The following is a 13,161-nucleotide window of genomic DNA, read 5'->3' on the forward strand; positions in this document are numbered from 1 at the left end:
CCGTTAAGCGAATCACCCAAGTGGTCGATTTGGGATAGAGGTTTTTGTAGCCTGATTCCCGTTGCGGCCGCCACGTTTATTCTTTGCACAATCAACATTTTGGAGCGAATAACGTACGAGGACTTTACCGTTCTGGATAGGGGACGTCACTGGAAGTTCCCACCTCCTCAATGATATGGCGATCAGGGTGGTATATGCCAATGCCAACCACAGATATTCACAGAACTTTCGTAAAAAGCACGGACAACACTGTGCTATTCCAAAACCAGAAAGAGTTTTATAAAAATCTCATCAACTCAGGTTGGAAAAGCAACCTCGATCTGGATTAGGCAGAGGACTTCTAGGGAAGGTTTTGCAGCTAAACCAGGCGTTGCAGTACATAACTTATTTCATCCTCAATGAACAGGCTGCGTTTTACCTTTCAAAATGTCGATCAATTACTTTTCTTCCCAGCATTTACCAGGTTTTCATTTTAGTTCTCTGCGCAAACATCTTGAAACACCTTAATGTTGCGCCTGTATAAAATCCACCCGAATGTAGTTCTTCTCCTAAGAACAGTAATGAAGAATTGAAGCACGAAACTATCGGTATTCTCACAAACATCAGGAAAGATCACATCAATCAGACGTGGCATCTTGCAAAGTGCCTGTCTAAGCATACTGTGGTTTATTGGTTTTGACACCGTTATCCCATCTTTTGCATGAAAGCGAATATGGGTTCAAAGGTAAATACGAAATATTTTCGAAATGTACATTGAGTCCTTTATGTTAATGTATACTCATCATCATCAACGGCGCAACAACCGGTATCCGGTCTAGGCCTGCCTTAATAAGGAAATCCAGACGTCCCTGTCTTTGCGGCGAGGTCCACTAATTCGATATCCCTAAAAGCTGTCTGGCGTCCTGACCTGCGCCATCGCTCCATCTCAGGCAGGGTATTCTTTTCTACCATAGATATTGCCCTTATAGGCTTCCCGGGCTGGATCATCCTCATCCATATAGATTAAGTGACACGCCCACCGTAACCTATTGAGCCGGATTATATCCACATGGTATCGCTCATAGATTTCGTTGTTATGTAAGCTACGGATTCGTCCATCCCCATATAGGGGGCCAAAAATTCTTCGGAGGATTCTTCTCTCGAACGCGGCCGAGAGTTCGCAATTCTTCTTGCTAAGAACCCAAGTCTCCGAGGAATACATGAGGACTGGCAAGATCATTGTCTTGTACACTAAGAGCTTTGACCCTATGGTGAGATGTTTCGAGCGGAATAGTTTTTGTAACCTGAAATAGGCTCTGTTGGCGCTGTTGGTATACTGATGACATCAAATTGTATGCTAAAGGCGAAAACCAACTTCCCTCCTTACTGGACATCACCATCCAGTTCAATAGGGATATCGACAAGCAGTTGGTTTTGGAGAAATGTCGCCTGAAAACAATTGTTCGGGGTAAAATATATCTGTATAGAAAAAGACAGCCAAAAGGAGATCTAAATTGAGACTATGTACTCGGATGACGACACGGATATTGCAAGCAACAACACCACGTTTATTCTTTTTGGATTTTATTTTTAAATCTATACTGTTGGGTAAATTTGAGCGGCATCTGCATCTTGTCCTTAAAATGGAGCTTTTCGGAAAAAATTAAATCATAGCAGTTCACACCTTTGCTATTCCCGACCTTCTATATACTTTTGGTGTGATACAGTGCGGTATGACTCATTTAGAGTCTGTCAATGGACTGGTAAAGTTAGTTTTCGCAAACACCAACATGCACAATAGAGCTGCCGGAAAATTGAGAAAGAGAAGCCCATTCACGGAAGTCATATTAAAAATTTGTTGTTGCCGGGCATTGGCATCCAATATATATCCATGTGGTTGTCATTTACTGCGCACATACGCACCATCGTTCGTAGTTACCTTAAATGCCTTTCAACTCCCCCCAAAACTTCCCACAACGTCCGCAAACCTTCTCTACTCGTCGGCTATGTTGGGTCCACTGCGTAGCCCGCAATGCAATTGTCACCCCTCCTTAATGCGTGATGTATGCACTGCTACTTTTGCCTTCCGATAACAGGGCGTATGAGTACAAAGCCTGTGCGTCGACCAAGTTCTTCGTTTGAGATAGTATCTGGCCAGTGTACTCCGATAATACGACGCAGACAGGTGTTGACGACGGCTTGGAATTTCTGAGTAATAGTGGCGCTGACTTTCCATGTGCTATTCCCATATAGCAACTGAGAAAGAACACTAGCACAGAACAGTCTCAACTCGATCTTGGTGTTGAAATAACTTTGTTTCCAGATTTCACACAGGGCAGAAGAAGCATATCTAGCACTGTTAACGCGTCGGGTAATATCCAGTTTGGTCCAATACTCGGCAGAAACAACGCTTCCTAGATATACAAATTAATCAACCCCTTTGGTGCTCTGCCCATTAATGTAGATAGCGAGAGTGCGATGACCCGCCAGACTGAAAAACTTGGTTTTGTTGGTGTTTATTTTTAGTCCAACTCTATTTGCCTCTCTATCCAAAATCCAGAGCCATTTGGCCAAGGCCCATGACCCGGTGAGAGAGCAAGTAGATGTCATCAGCATAGTCGAGATGTTTTAGGGAAGATATCATAGTCCATTGAATTCCTCCACTTCCTCCGAATAAGGCAGTATGAAGAACGTCACCGATAATAGGAAAAAAAAACATCGGCGACAGCATGCAAACCTGCGGAACTTCGCTTTGGACCTGATAATCCTTCGAGATTTTACCTCGGTGCAGCATATTACATTTGGCATCATATGTTGCTCTGATAATGTCTATTAATTTCACCGGAATGCCCCTCCTGCGTAAAGTACACTAGTTGTACTACTACTACACTTCATCTTCACGCTATCGAAAGCTTTCTCGAAATCGATAAAGAACAGGTGCAACGAAGATCTAAACTTCGCACACTGCCCCAAAATGATCGGTAGGGTGGTGGTATGGTCAATGCAGGAAACCAGTGGACTCTCTGTTGATCAAACTTTCTAGATGATCTCTGATGCGTTTCGGGATTATTTTATTGCCACATTCAAAACATATCTCCTTCTTTGGGGTATTAATGATCGTTTCCCTCTTCCACTCTCTTGGATTCCAAAGATTTCCGTATGAAGGGAAGTAGCAAATCTGCAGTAACTGCAGGTGCATCGATAGGTAACTCTACGGGGAGACCGTCAAACCCAGCGACTTTACTCCGTTTGAATACATTGATGGCCGAAATGATTTCTTTTCTGCTTGGAAGAAAAGTCCGTGTTCACAGACCACAAGAAGAAGAACCTCTCCGGATGTGATACGGTTAAGAACCGTGGTGAAGTGTTCTTTCCACTTCTTCAGTTGTTCGTCATCGTGGATTAGGTGTAGACAATTGACGTCCCTCACAGGACCATCGAAATATTTGCAAGTTCTTTCATGATGCAGTATACACTTTTGAAATCATTGCGTTCTAAGGCATCTTCCACTTCCCTAACGAGCGCAATAGCAAATTCTTTCTTACCACAGCGCACACTACTCGGAATTTCGCTCGGTATCGGAGTTCCATCACGGCACGCCCCCACCATTCGTACCGGTCAATACACAACATTGAAGCCTCCAATAAATGGTTGCCTAACGGTGTACTCTTTTACGAGATTGAAGCATTCCACATTCAATTTCGAATGCTTCGCGTGCGACAAAAATTACAAACTGTACACCCTTCATGACTCCTTAAATACCATTTAGCTACTAACTATGATATGAAGCGGGGATGGACTCTACAAAAGATCCAGGTAGTCGTAGTAGTCATTCCAGCAGCAGGATTCGTCTCGCAAATTCACATAATGCACTGAAGATCCTTGATTTAAGGGGCGGACTAGGTGTACATGCACATGTGGACCGCTGTTATCCTTGCAACCTATGCTATAGTTCAAAGAGTGCTGCCCGGTAATCATCTCGCTTAGTGGGCTTTATTCCAAATTTGTAATGTCTTCCATTTACCATCTACATATCTCTGTAGCGAAGAAGGTTGGAACACCGAATCAATGGCCCCATACGTACGGAGGAATTAACAAAATTTTGGTAAATTGTCACTTTCATTTCTAATTAGGGTAATTTCATATATTGTAGGTTGTTTTCCATAGTTTAGCGATATTTCATGTGAAATGTCAGAAAGATCTGTAGAAATGGAGGCCAAAGAACGCACATTTGGTAGTGCCAGTCTTCCACAAATTCCGGCATCAGTAAAACCGGAAATCCATGTGACATTTTCTACGGCTTTCGACGTTAGCTGATTCCAACGCTAATTTTTAATGAGCGCCAAAATGCATATGCAGCATGCACCTCCTCTGAAAACTTTTTCAAGTTGGTCTGGAAGATTCCAGACAGGGCACTTTTCTCTGCAAGGAGAGCACGGCACGAAGGTCACCCAAGGTCTTCCATTGTTGATAGGAAAGTGGACCTACTAAAGCTGAAATAAACGAAGCTCTCAAATTGACTGAAGAAATGGGTGCCAATGATTGCTTAACGCTATGGCTGCGTCATCTAGTATATACAGAAATATCTTCTTGATAGGTTGCAGACATTTTAAATGAAGCTCAAAAAGAGGCACGCGTTCATTTCGTTAGAAAATTTCCTTCCGACATCTAAAAACGGCCAGTCTAGCATCTGCGACAAAATTGTTATAGGTGGCAAAACTTGGTTTTATAAATCCGATTTTAAAACCAAACAGCAACCCATGGTATGGACACCAAAAGGAGCGAATATGCCCTTGAAAGCAAGGCAACAATAGTCAGCAACAAATTTATTTCACCAGGGTTTAAATTGTGGCTATTATTCTTCTGGAAACTGGTCAAATAGTAAGAGCGAAGTGGTAAACAGAAACATGTTTACCACAAGTTTTCCAAAATTTGTTTATAGGCAAGTCCTTTTTTGGCCCTATTTTCTATACCATAACTTTATTGCACTCTCGAGTATCGAAGAAATTCGTCCATATCCATACTCCTCTGATCTAGTAACGGTTTATGGTTATTTAAAAAAATTAAAAAAAAAACAAACCGGACAATCGGAAGCTGAACGCTACAGGTATGAAATCTTTTGTTGATTTTTATGTAAAAATATTTATAATCGCACTTACATACAACTCGTAATGTATACATGTTGAATATAACCGATATTCAATTCGATTCGATGCTGACATTTTACCTCTCAGGGAATAGTAATTTGACGCGAAAGGGCAAATTTTGATCTACTGTCACTTGGATAAGAATAACAGAATTTCCACCAAACTTTCCAGTACGATCATCATCATCAACGGCGCAGTAACCGGCATCCGGTCTTGGCCTGACTTATGGTAATAAGGAACTCCAGACACTCTAGTTTTGCGCCAAGGTCGACCGCCAAGTTCCGATATCCCTAAAAGCTGTCTGGTATCCGCACCTATGCTATCGCTCCATCTCAGGCAGGGTCTTCTTTTCTACCATAGATATTGACCTTATAGACTTTGTGGGCTGGATCATCCTGATCCATACGGATTAGGTTATCCGACCACCGAAACCTGTTGAGCCGGATTTTGTCCACAACCTGACGGTCGTGGTATTGCTCATAGACTTCGTCTTTATACAGGCTACGGAATTGTCCATCCTCATATAAGGGGTCAAAAATTCTCCGGAGGATTCTTCTCTCGAACGCGGCGAAGAGTTCGCAGTTTTCCTTTTCCTAAGAACCCAGGTTTCCAAGGAATACATAAGGACTATGTTAAAACGAAACAGTTTTTAAGGTGGAATAGCCTCTGTTGGCAGCCAAAAACCGGGTATCGGTTGTGATTTTCGAAATTGTCAACGGTCTCAAAGCTGTAGTCTTGTATCTTTATTGTTTCCGTTTGACAGGTGGGATTCGATGTTATTAATTATTTAGTTATTGTTGCTGACGTTGCCTCCATGTACCTCGTCTTGCCTTCATTAATGTGCATTCCGAGATCTCACGCCGCCTGCTCGATCTGGATGAAGGCGGGCTATTCGATGTCAATATCATCAGCGTGGGCCAGTAGTTGGGCGAAGTTGAGGACAATGATGTCTCTCGCATTTACATCGTGAATCACTTTCTCCAGCGTCAGGTTAAAGAGGACGCATGATAGGACATCCTTTTGTCACGGTGGCTATGCTGTCATAGGCGGACGTAAAGTGGACGAAAAAATAGTGCAATTAATGTCCATATTCCAACAGTTGTTCCATCGCTTGCTGCACAGAGAAAATCTGATCTGTTGCTGATTTACCTGGAGTGAAGCCCCATTGGTATGGGTCAATGATGTTCTGGGCGTATAGGAATATCCGGCCAAGCAAGAAGCGGAAAATGTATTATAGATGGTGTTGAGCAACGTAATACCTCTATAATTGCTGCACTATGTGATATCCTCCTTTTAATGTGTGGGACAGATAATGCCCCGTTGCCAGTCGTCGGGCATTGATTCGCTGTCCCATACTTTGAGCAACGTCATGTCAATTGCTTTTGACTGGAAGAATTCGGATGTTGAAAGCTTTAATGACTGGACTATCTGTGCTGCGAATCAGATGACGGAATGAAATTATAAAAAATGACGTGGAATTCCACAAGGGTTCGTCCGAGGCTCGTATGGATTATTATGTATAACGGACTACTGACGCTAGACCTTCCTGCAGGTACGGCCTCCATTGGTTTCGCGAACGACATTGGTGTGACGGTTGTTGCAAGAGTCCTCAGAAAAGTCGACCTTTATGCTAATGAAGCAGGATATAACATTAAGTCCTGGTTAGAGAATGCTGATCTACTTCTGGTAGAACATAAAAAGGAACTAGTACTCATTACCATCATCGCTAGGATCAAATTTGGAACACAAACCATTCATAATGGTAGACCAGAGACTAAATTTCAAATAACATATGTAGTGCGTAGCAACCAAGGCATATAACATTGGAATACTGATTGCGAGAATGCTACCAAATATGGGTGGCCCAAGGCCGTTGACTCCATATTTCGAGGGTGGTCAGTTCGATCCTTCTGTATGATGCACTGAAAAATACAACAAATAAGAGAAAGATTGCAGCTGCGTATCGCTTAAGTGCACCCCGAACATGTTGTGCTTACAGAGCATTATCCAATGAAACAGTCTGCATTATAGCAGGAATGATCCTCATTGAGATTCTCGCGAATAAAGGAAAACGACTTTACGCCGGAGAATTTCCTGCCCGTCGGCGGCAATTCGCACGAAGTGAATTTATGCGGAATGGCAGGAGAAGCGGGATGAGTTAGAAAAAAGTCGCTGGACCCAGAAAATCATATGAGATATACGGAAATGGACCGAGCAGTCCCACGACGAAGTAGTGTTCATCTCTATTCATCTCTATCGATTTGGGCTTGATGATTCACCATGTTGCCCAAAGTGCCCGAATATTGCAGAAGACCATATGGGAGTCTCGCGGAGAGAGCGGAAGCAATAGGAGGTGGATTTAGTGGGTCCCAGATAACCGCGTGACAGCAGCCAGCGGTGAAGCTTGAAGCTTTCCACCTTCCATCGACAAACAAAGGGCTAACAGACGAATAGACGGACAGACAGACATTGAATCGATTGATTTGAATAAGGTTGTGTTTCATACAAAACCTTAAAAATGAATTTCTTTGTGAAATTCCAATGTACAATTTTGAATACAAGCCGTGTAAATAGTCTCCGTTTACAATTTGATACTATGCAAGGTCGAACTACCTCGGACGTAATAAAAGGAAAATCTGTTCACATGTATTTCATCTGAGTCGTGCTGTCTGCTAGCGTCTTGCGGCGTTATTGGTTGGCTAGACACATAAATATATATGCATGAAGGTGGTCAGGTGTAAATTGTATGGATAGAAATATGTTATGTGAATAGAGTAGCGCGACTTAATACTATGTTTGAAAATTATGTGTATGCAATTACTGTCCCATAAGACATGAGATGTCTGTGTCGCACTGAAGTGAATAGTGTTATATACTCAATGCATATACATCACGAGCCACGTTCAAATAGAATCAACGTGGATCCAAATATTCTTATACATATTAAAGATCCACCAAACCTTTGACACCTGGTGTCAAATTTCTGGTACCTGACGAACCCCATATATGGGCTGATGTTGGAACTTAAAAAATTTCATACGCAAAAGTATTTTGATTACCATTTAAATGGTTCCTCCAAAATAGCTTGATTATGGTAAATGAGTAAAAACGCAATTTTAGAATGTGTCCAATTTTGACGAGCATCGAGCAAAAACGCGTCATAGTCATCTCAAAGACATTTCATGAAATCAATCCTGACTAAGAATAGTATGATTCGTTCTATAAACTAGTCGCTTCTTCTGGATTACCAGATTTTTTATTATCTGCTACTGATATGATCACGAGCTTTGAATCAATTAAAATTATTAGCTTAGGTAAACAGCAACCTGCACGTAGAATGACTAAGGAAGGCAATTAGGTGACGCTTTTTATCTTGAATCATCACACGCGATTTTTACTAAATTTAAGTTGTTGCTCCCTTGGTTTTGATAATATAATTTATGGAAATTACATAGATTCAAAGAATTATGCAACTCAAGTAAGATATGCATGTGAGATTAAGTGATCCGCCCATCGCAACTTATTGAACCCGATGCTATTTACAACCAGACGGCCGGGGTATTACTCATAAATTCCATTGTTTGTACAGTAAAAGCTTTCATCTTATGGTGAGGCGTTTCGATAGAAACAGTTTTTGTCAGCTGAAATAGGCTCTTTTGGCTGGCAACAACTGTGTACATCATCGTCGTAGCTGTTATCGGTTGTCATTTTCTACCTTAGATAGGAGAAATTATCAACGGTCTCAAAGTTGTTGTCTCTTCATTCATGCTGTTGATCCTTTTGTTTTTTTGGGCTGGCGTTGCCAACATGTACTTCGTCTTGTCTTCAGTCCGTCGCGTCGCCCGCTCGATGAAGAGTAAACTATGGATCCCGGATTGTTCTTTGAATGGTATCAATATCATCAAAGTGGTGTCTCTCGCATTTACATTAGCATCGTGGATCACTTTTGCCAGGGCCAAGTTGAAGAGGATGCACGATAGATCATCTCCTTGTCTTACACTGATGGCAAATGGTATTGAGAGTGATCCTAATGCTCTTATCTGACTTCGCACATTAGTCAAGGTCAGCCTAGTCAATCTTATCAATTTGGTGGGGTAACGAAGTTTCACCTTGGCTGTGCTACCATATGCGGCCCTGAAGTCAATTAAAAGATGATCTAACTGCTTTTATGCAGCATTTTTATCTTCCATTGGTAGCTTACATTCATCGACGAACTAATCGTTCTGACTTTTTTGCCACTGGGGCCAAGCATGTTTGTGGGCGTATCAATGATCACGTTCTGATGGTTTGATCGTTTACCATCGATTTGGACATTTAGACTTATTTTGGCAAGTAAATTCTCGAGGGCGCCTTTGTCGCAATTTTTCCACGATCGGTGCAACCTCATATCGATTGCGAATATCTTAATTTCTGATGTAGTCATGGCCTTTTTCGCCACTAGTTCAACGCAACATCTTCGTTTCCATTACTGCGAGACGAATTTCATTGTCTTTTATAGTCGGGCAAATCGCTCAGTTATTTCTAGATCGCTGCCACTGACAGTGATATTGTCTGTTTCATTGGGATTGGTCATCAAAAATTCCGTAATGCATGAGGCGAACTTTCCATTTTTGAGGAAGTTGCTCTACAATAGTTTTGCAAAGAGTTATTTGCATAAAGCAGTGTATAGGGCACTGGACGTTCGATGTTCCGTGTGACAGTTTTCATAACAAGGACAAAGAGAATTGGTGAGAAGGCGCTTCCTTGATGAACACCAATAGAGGCTCGAAGCGGTTTTGATACACCTGCCACACTTCGAACGTTACTTTCAGATCGCGGTAGAACAGTTGAACCCAGCGCACGAGTTCTTCTGGTATTAGTTGTAGAGCATACCTGATGAGTTCGTGTGGCATATGGTCAAAAGTTCTCTCCAGATCCAGAAATACAATGTAAAGTGGGCGATACTTATCACAGTGTTCTTCCATAAGTAACCGAACAGCTAGTACTGCGTCAGTAGTTGGGCAGTTCTTAACGAACCCGACTTGATTCACAGCTATTTGAATGATGTCGCGAAGATTACGCTGAACTATCTTCCTTTTTAAGGTTTTGTGTAAATACAAAACCTAATTAAAATCGGTTTACCGTCGGTCTGTCTGTATGTCTGTCTGCTGTCTGTCCGTCACACGTATTTTTCTTGGAGACAGTTATAGCTCACATTGTAACTGTAACTGTAAACGCTCACACATATAAGGAGTTACATCCTTTTACATTGAATTTACATGTACATGCAAAAGGAGGGTGTAATTTTTTTTTCATCAAATATAGTCATGTTGGGGTATCAAATTAAAGGTCTTGGTTAGCACTTTTCAAAGCCGGTCTTAGTTTTGACATTTGTTGGAAAGGTGGGGAGTGCAGGGGTTGAAAATGATCATTTCTTTAAGGGGGCCATTCTCAGAAACTACTCAACCGAAAAATCTGAAAAAAATCAGGATGCTGCCACTATATGGTGCCTGGGCTTCGAAATGGTGGCGGTGGTGGAAATCGCACTATTACTAACAAAGTTATAATACGTCAAAGTTGTTGCTCCTTTGAAAATTGAAGACTATGAATGTCAATATCACCCGAAAGTGGATACTCTCACATAATATATGGATATATTACATGCTATGTACTAAGAAATACACAAAAACTTTCGTACCTGAAGCGTCCAGCTTCCGGTTTCCCGACTTGTTCCATATTGGAATTGTGGCACTTTCTTGCCAGCCAGATGGTATTTTACCTTCCTCAATAGCCTGATTGAAGAATTCACAGAGCCATAGTGTTGGGTCCCAGCTCTTCGCTTTCCAGAGCTCAGATGCAATTTCGTAGTTTTAATGTTTCTTCGACTTCAGTGGCGCTGGCAGATGGAATTGGTCAAAATGTCAGTGGTGCTTATGGAAATGGACGATAAACAAATTCTCCAGTTGAAATCTGCTCGTCATCTATCACTCGCGGCTGATCGGTGTAAATTAGTTAAGTGGAAGTTCCTTTTAGCTTTGATAACTACATGATCGGAAAGCATCAAGCTTTACTTTAAGTCAATAAGCATACATCATGAAATAGTACAACTAAATTTTTACGATGACAATACGAACAATTAGCTAAACCAGCATTGCTCCTCCCTCAAGGATGTTCTTGCAAGTCGGTGTCAAGTTAACACCACGCTGTCTTTGTTGATATTCTATGTCATTGCAACACCACAGCAGTTAAATTCATCATTATCAACGGCGCAATAACCTGCATCCGATCTAGGCTTGCTTTAATAAGGAACTTCAAACATCCCGGTTTTTGTGCCGAGGTCCACCAATTCGATATCCCTAAAAGCTGTCTGGCATCCTGACTTACGACATCGTTCCATCTCAGGCAGGGTCTGCCTCGTCTTCTTTTTCTACCATAGATATTGCTCTTATCGACTTTCGGGGCTGGATCATCCTCATCCATACGGATTAAGTGCCCCATCCACCGTAACCTATTGAGCCGGATTTTATCCACAACCGGACGGTCATGGTATCGCTCATATATTTCGTCATTGTGTAGGCTACGGAATCGTCCATGCTCATGTAAGGAGCCAAAATTCTTCGGAGGATTCTTCTCTCGAACGCGGCCAAGTGTTCGCAATTTTTCTTGCTAAGAACCCAAGTTTCCGAGGAATACATGACGACTGGCAAGATCATTGTCTTGTACAGTAAGAGCTTTGACCCTATGGTGAGACGTTTCGAGCGGAACAGTTTTCGTAAGCTGAAATAGGCTCTGTTGGCTGACAACAACCGTGTACGGATTTCATCATCGTAGTTGTTATCGGTTGTGATTTTCGATCCTAGATAGGAGAAATTATCAACGGTCTCAGAGTTGTAGTCTCCTATCTTTATTCTTGCCGTTTGACCAGTGCGGTTTGATGTTGTTGGTTTTCGGTGCTGACGTTGCCACCCTACACTTTGTCTTGCCTTCATTGATGTGCAGCCAAAGATCTCGCGCCAATCGCCGCCTGCTCGATCTGGATAAAGACAGTTCATACATCTTAGGTCGTTCTTCTCATAGTGTCCATATCGTCAGCATAGGCCAGTAGTTGGGTTGACCTAAAGAGGATCGTAGCCCTCGCATTTACCTCAGCATCACTTTCTCCACGGCCAGGTTAAAGAGGACGCATGATAGGGCATCTCCTTGTCGTAGACCGTTGTTGATGTCGAATGGTCTTGAAAGTATTCCTGATGCTTTTATCTGGCTCGCGTCAGAGTCAGCCTAGTCAGTCTTATCAATTCTGTCGGGATACCGAATTCTCTCATGGCCGTGTACAGTTTTACCCTGGCTATGCTGTCATAGGTGCAATTAAATAAATCATTAATAATCAACAGGTAGATAAAGTACTTTTTGGTTTCACTCATTTTTTCGATACGCCGGATACAACATTTAAAAGGGGTATATAACATTTCCAGGGTGAATACACTGTAATAATCACAGTCTGTGATGTTAACGATATTGGGACAGTTCTAAACTCCTCAGAAATATCACTTTCTTCAAATTGAGTGGAAAATAATGGAGAAGAATGCTTCCTACGAGCAACCAAACACAGTTCAGGGGAGGCTTCCGAAAAGGTGGCATTGTGATCCTAATGGATAATCTGAATGCCAAGATGGAATCCGACAACACGTGGTGGAAGGTTCGTGGATTTCAGCAACGTCGTCGTTGGTGCACATTGTTGGAGCACAGAGCCTTCCATAGGGTGAGCTGAGTTTCAACAGACCGACACCGTGCAAGCAATCAGCTCGACCACTTCGCAATCTGCAGTAGATTTAGGAGCTATCCCACTTCTCGCTTGGGGAGCTGCGAGCCCCAAATTCAACATCGACCGCTTGTATGACCCAGCTGTCGCTCGCTATTGAGTGCTAGATATACTACGTAATCTGCCTGAGAATATCGATGAACATTGAGAATGTCAAAAAAATCGATGCCATGCTGGTCAAAATATTTTTTATAAAACAGTCAATTGAATTTTGTGTAATAATATTCACTACGCACA

Source organism: Hermetia illucens, chromosome 3, assembly GCF_905115235.1.
Source record: "Hermetia illucens chromosome 3, iHerIll2.2.curated.20191125, whole genome shotgun sequence".
Classification (NCBI taxonomy): domain Eukaryota; kingdom Metazoa; phylum Arthropoda; class Insecta; order Diptera; family Stratiomyidae; genus Hermetia; species Hermetia illucens.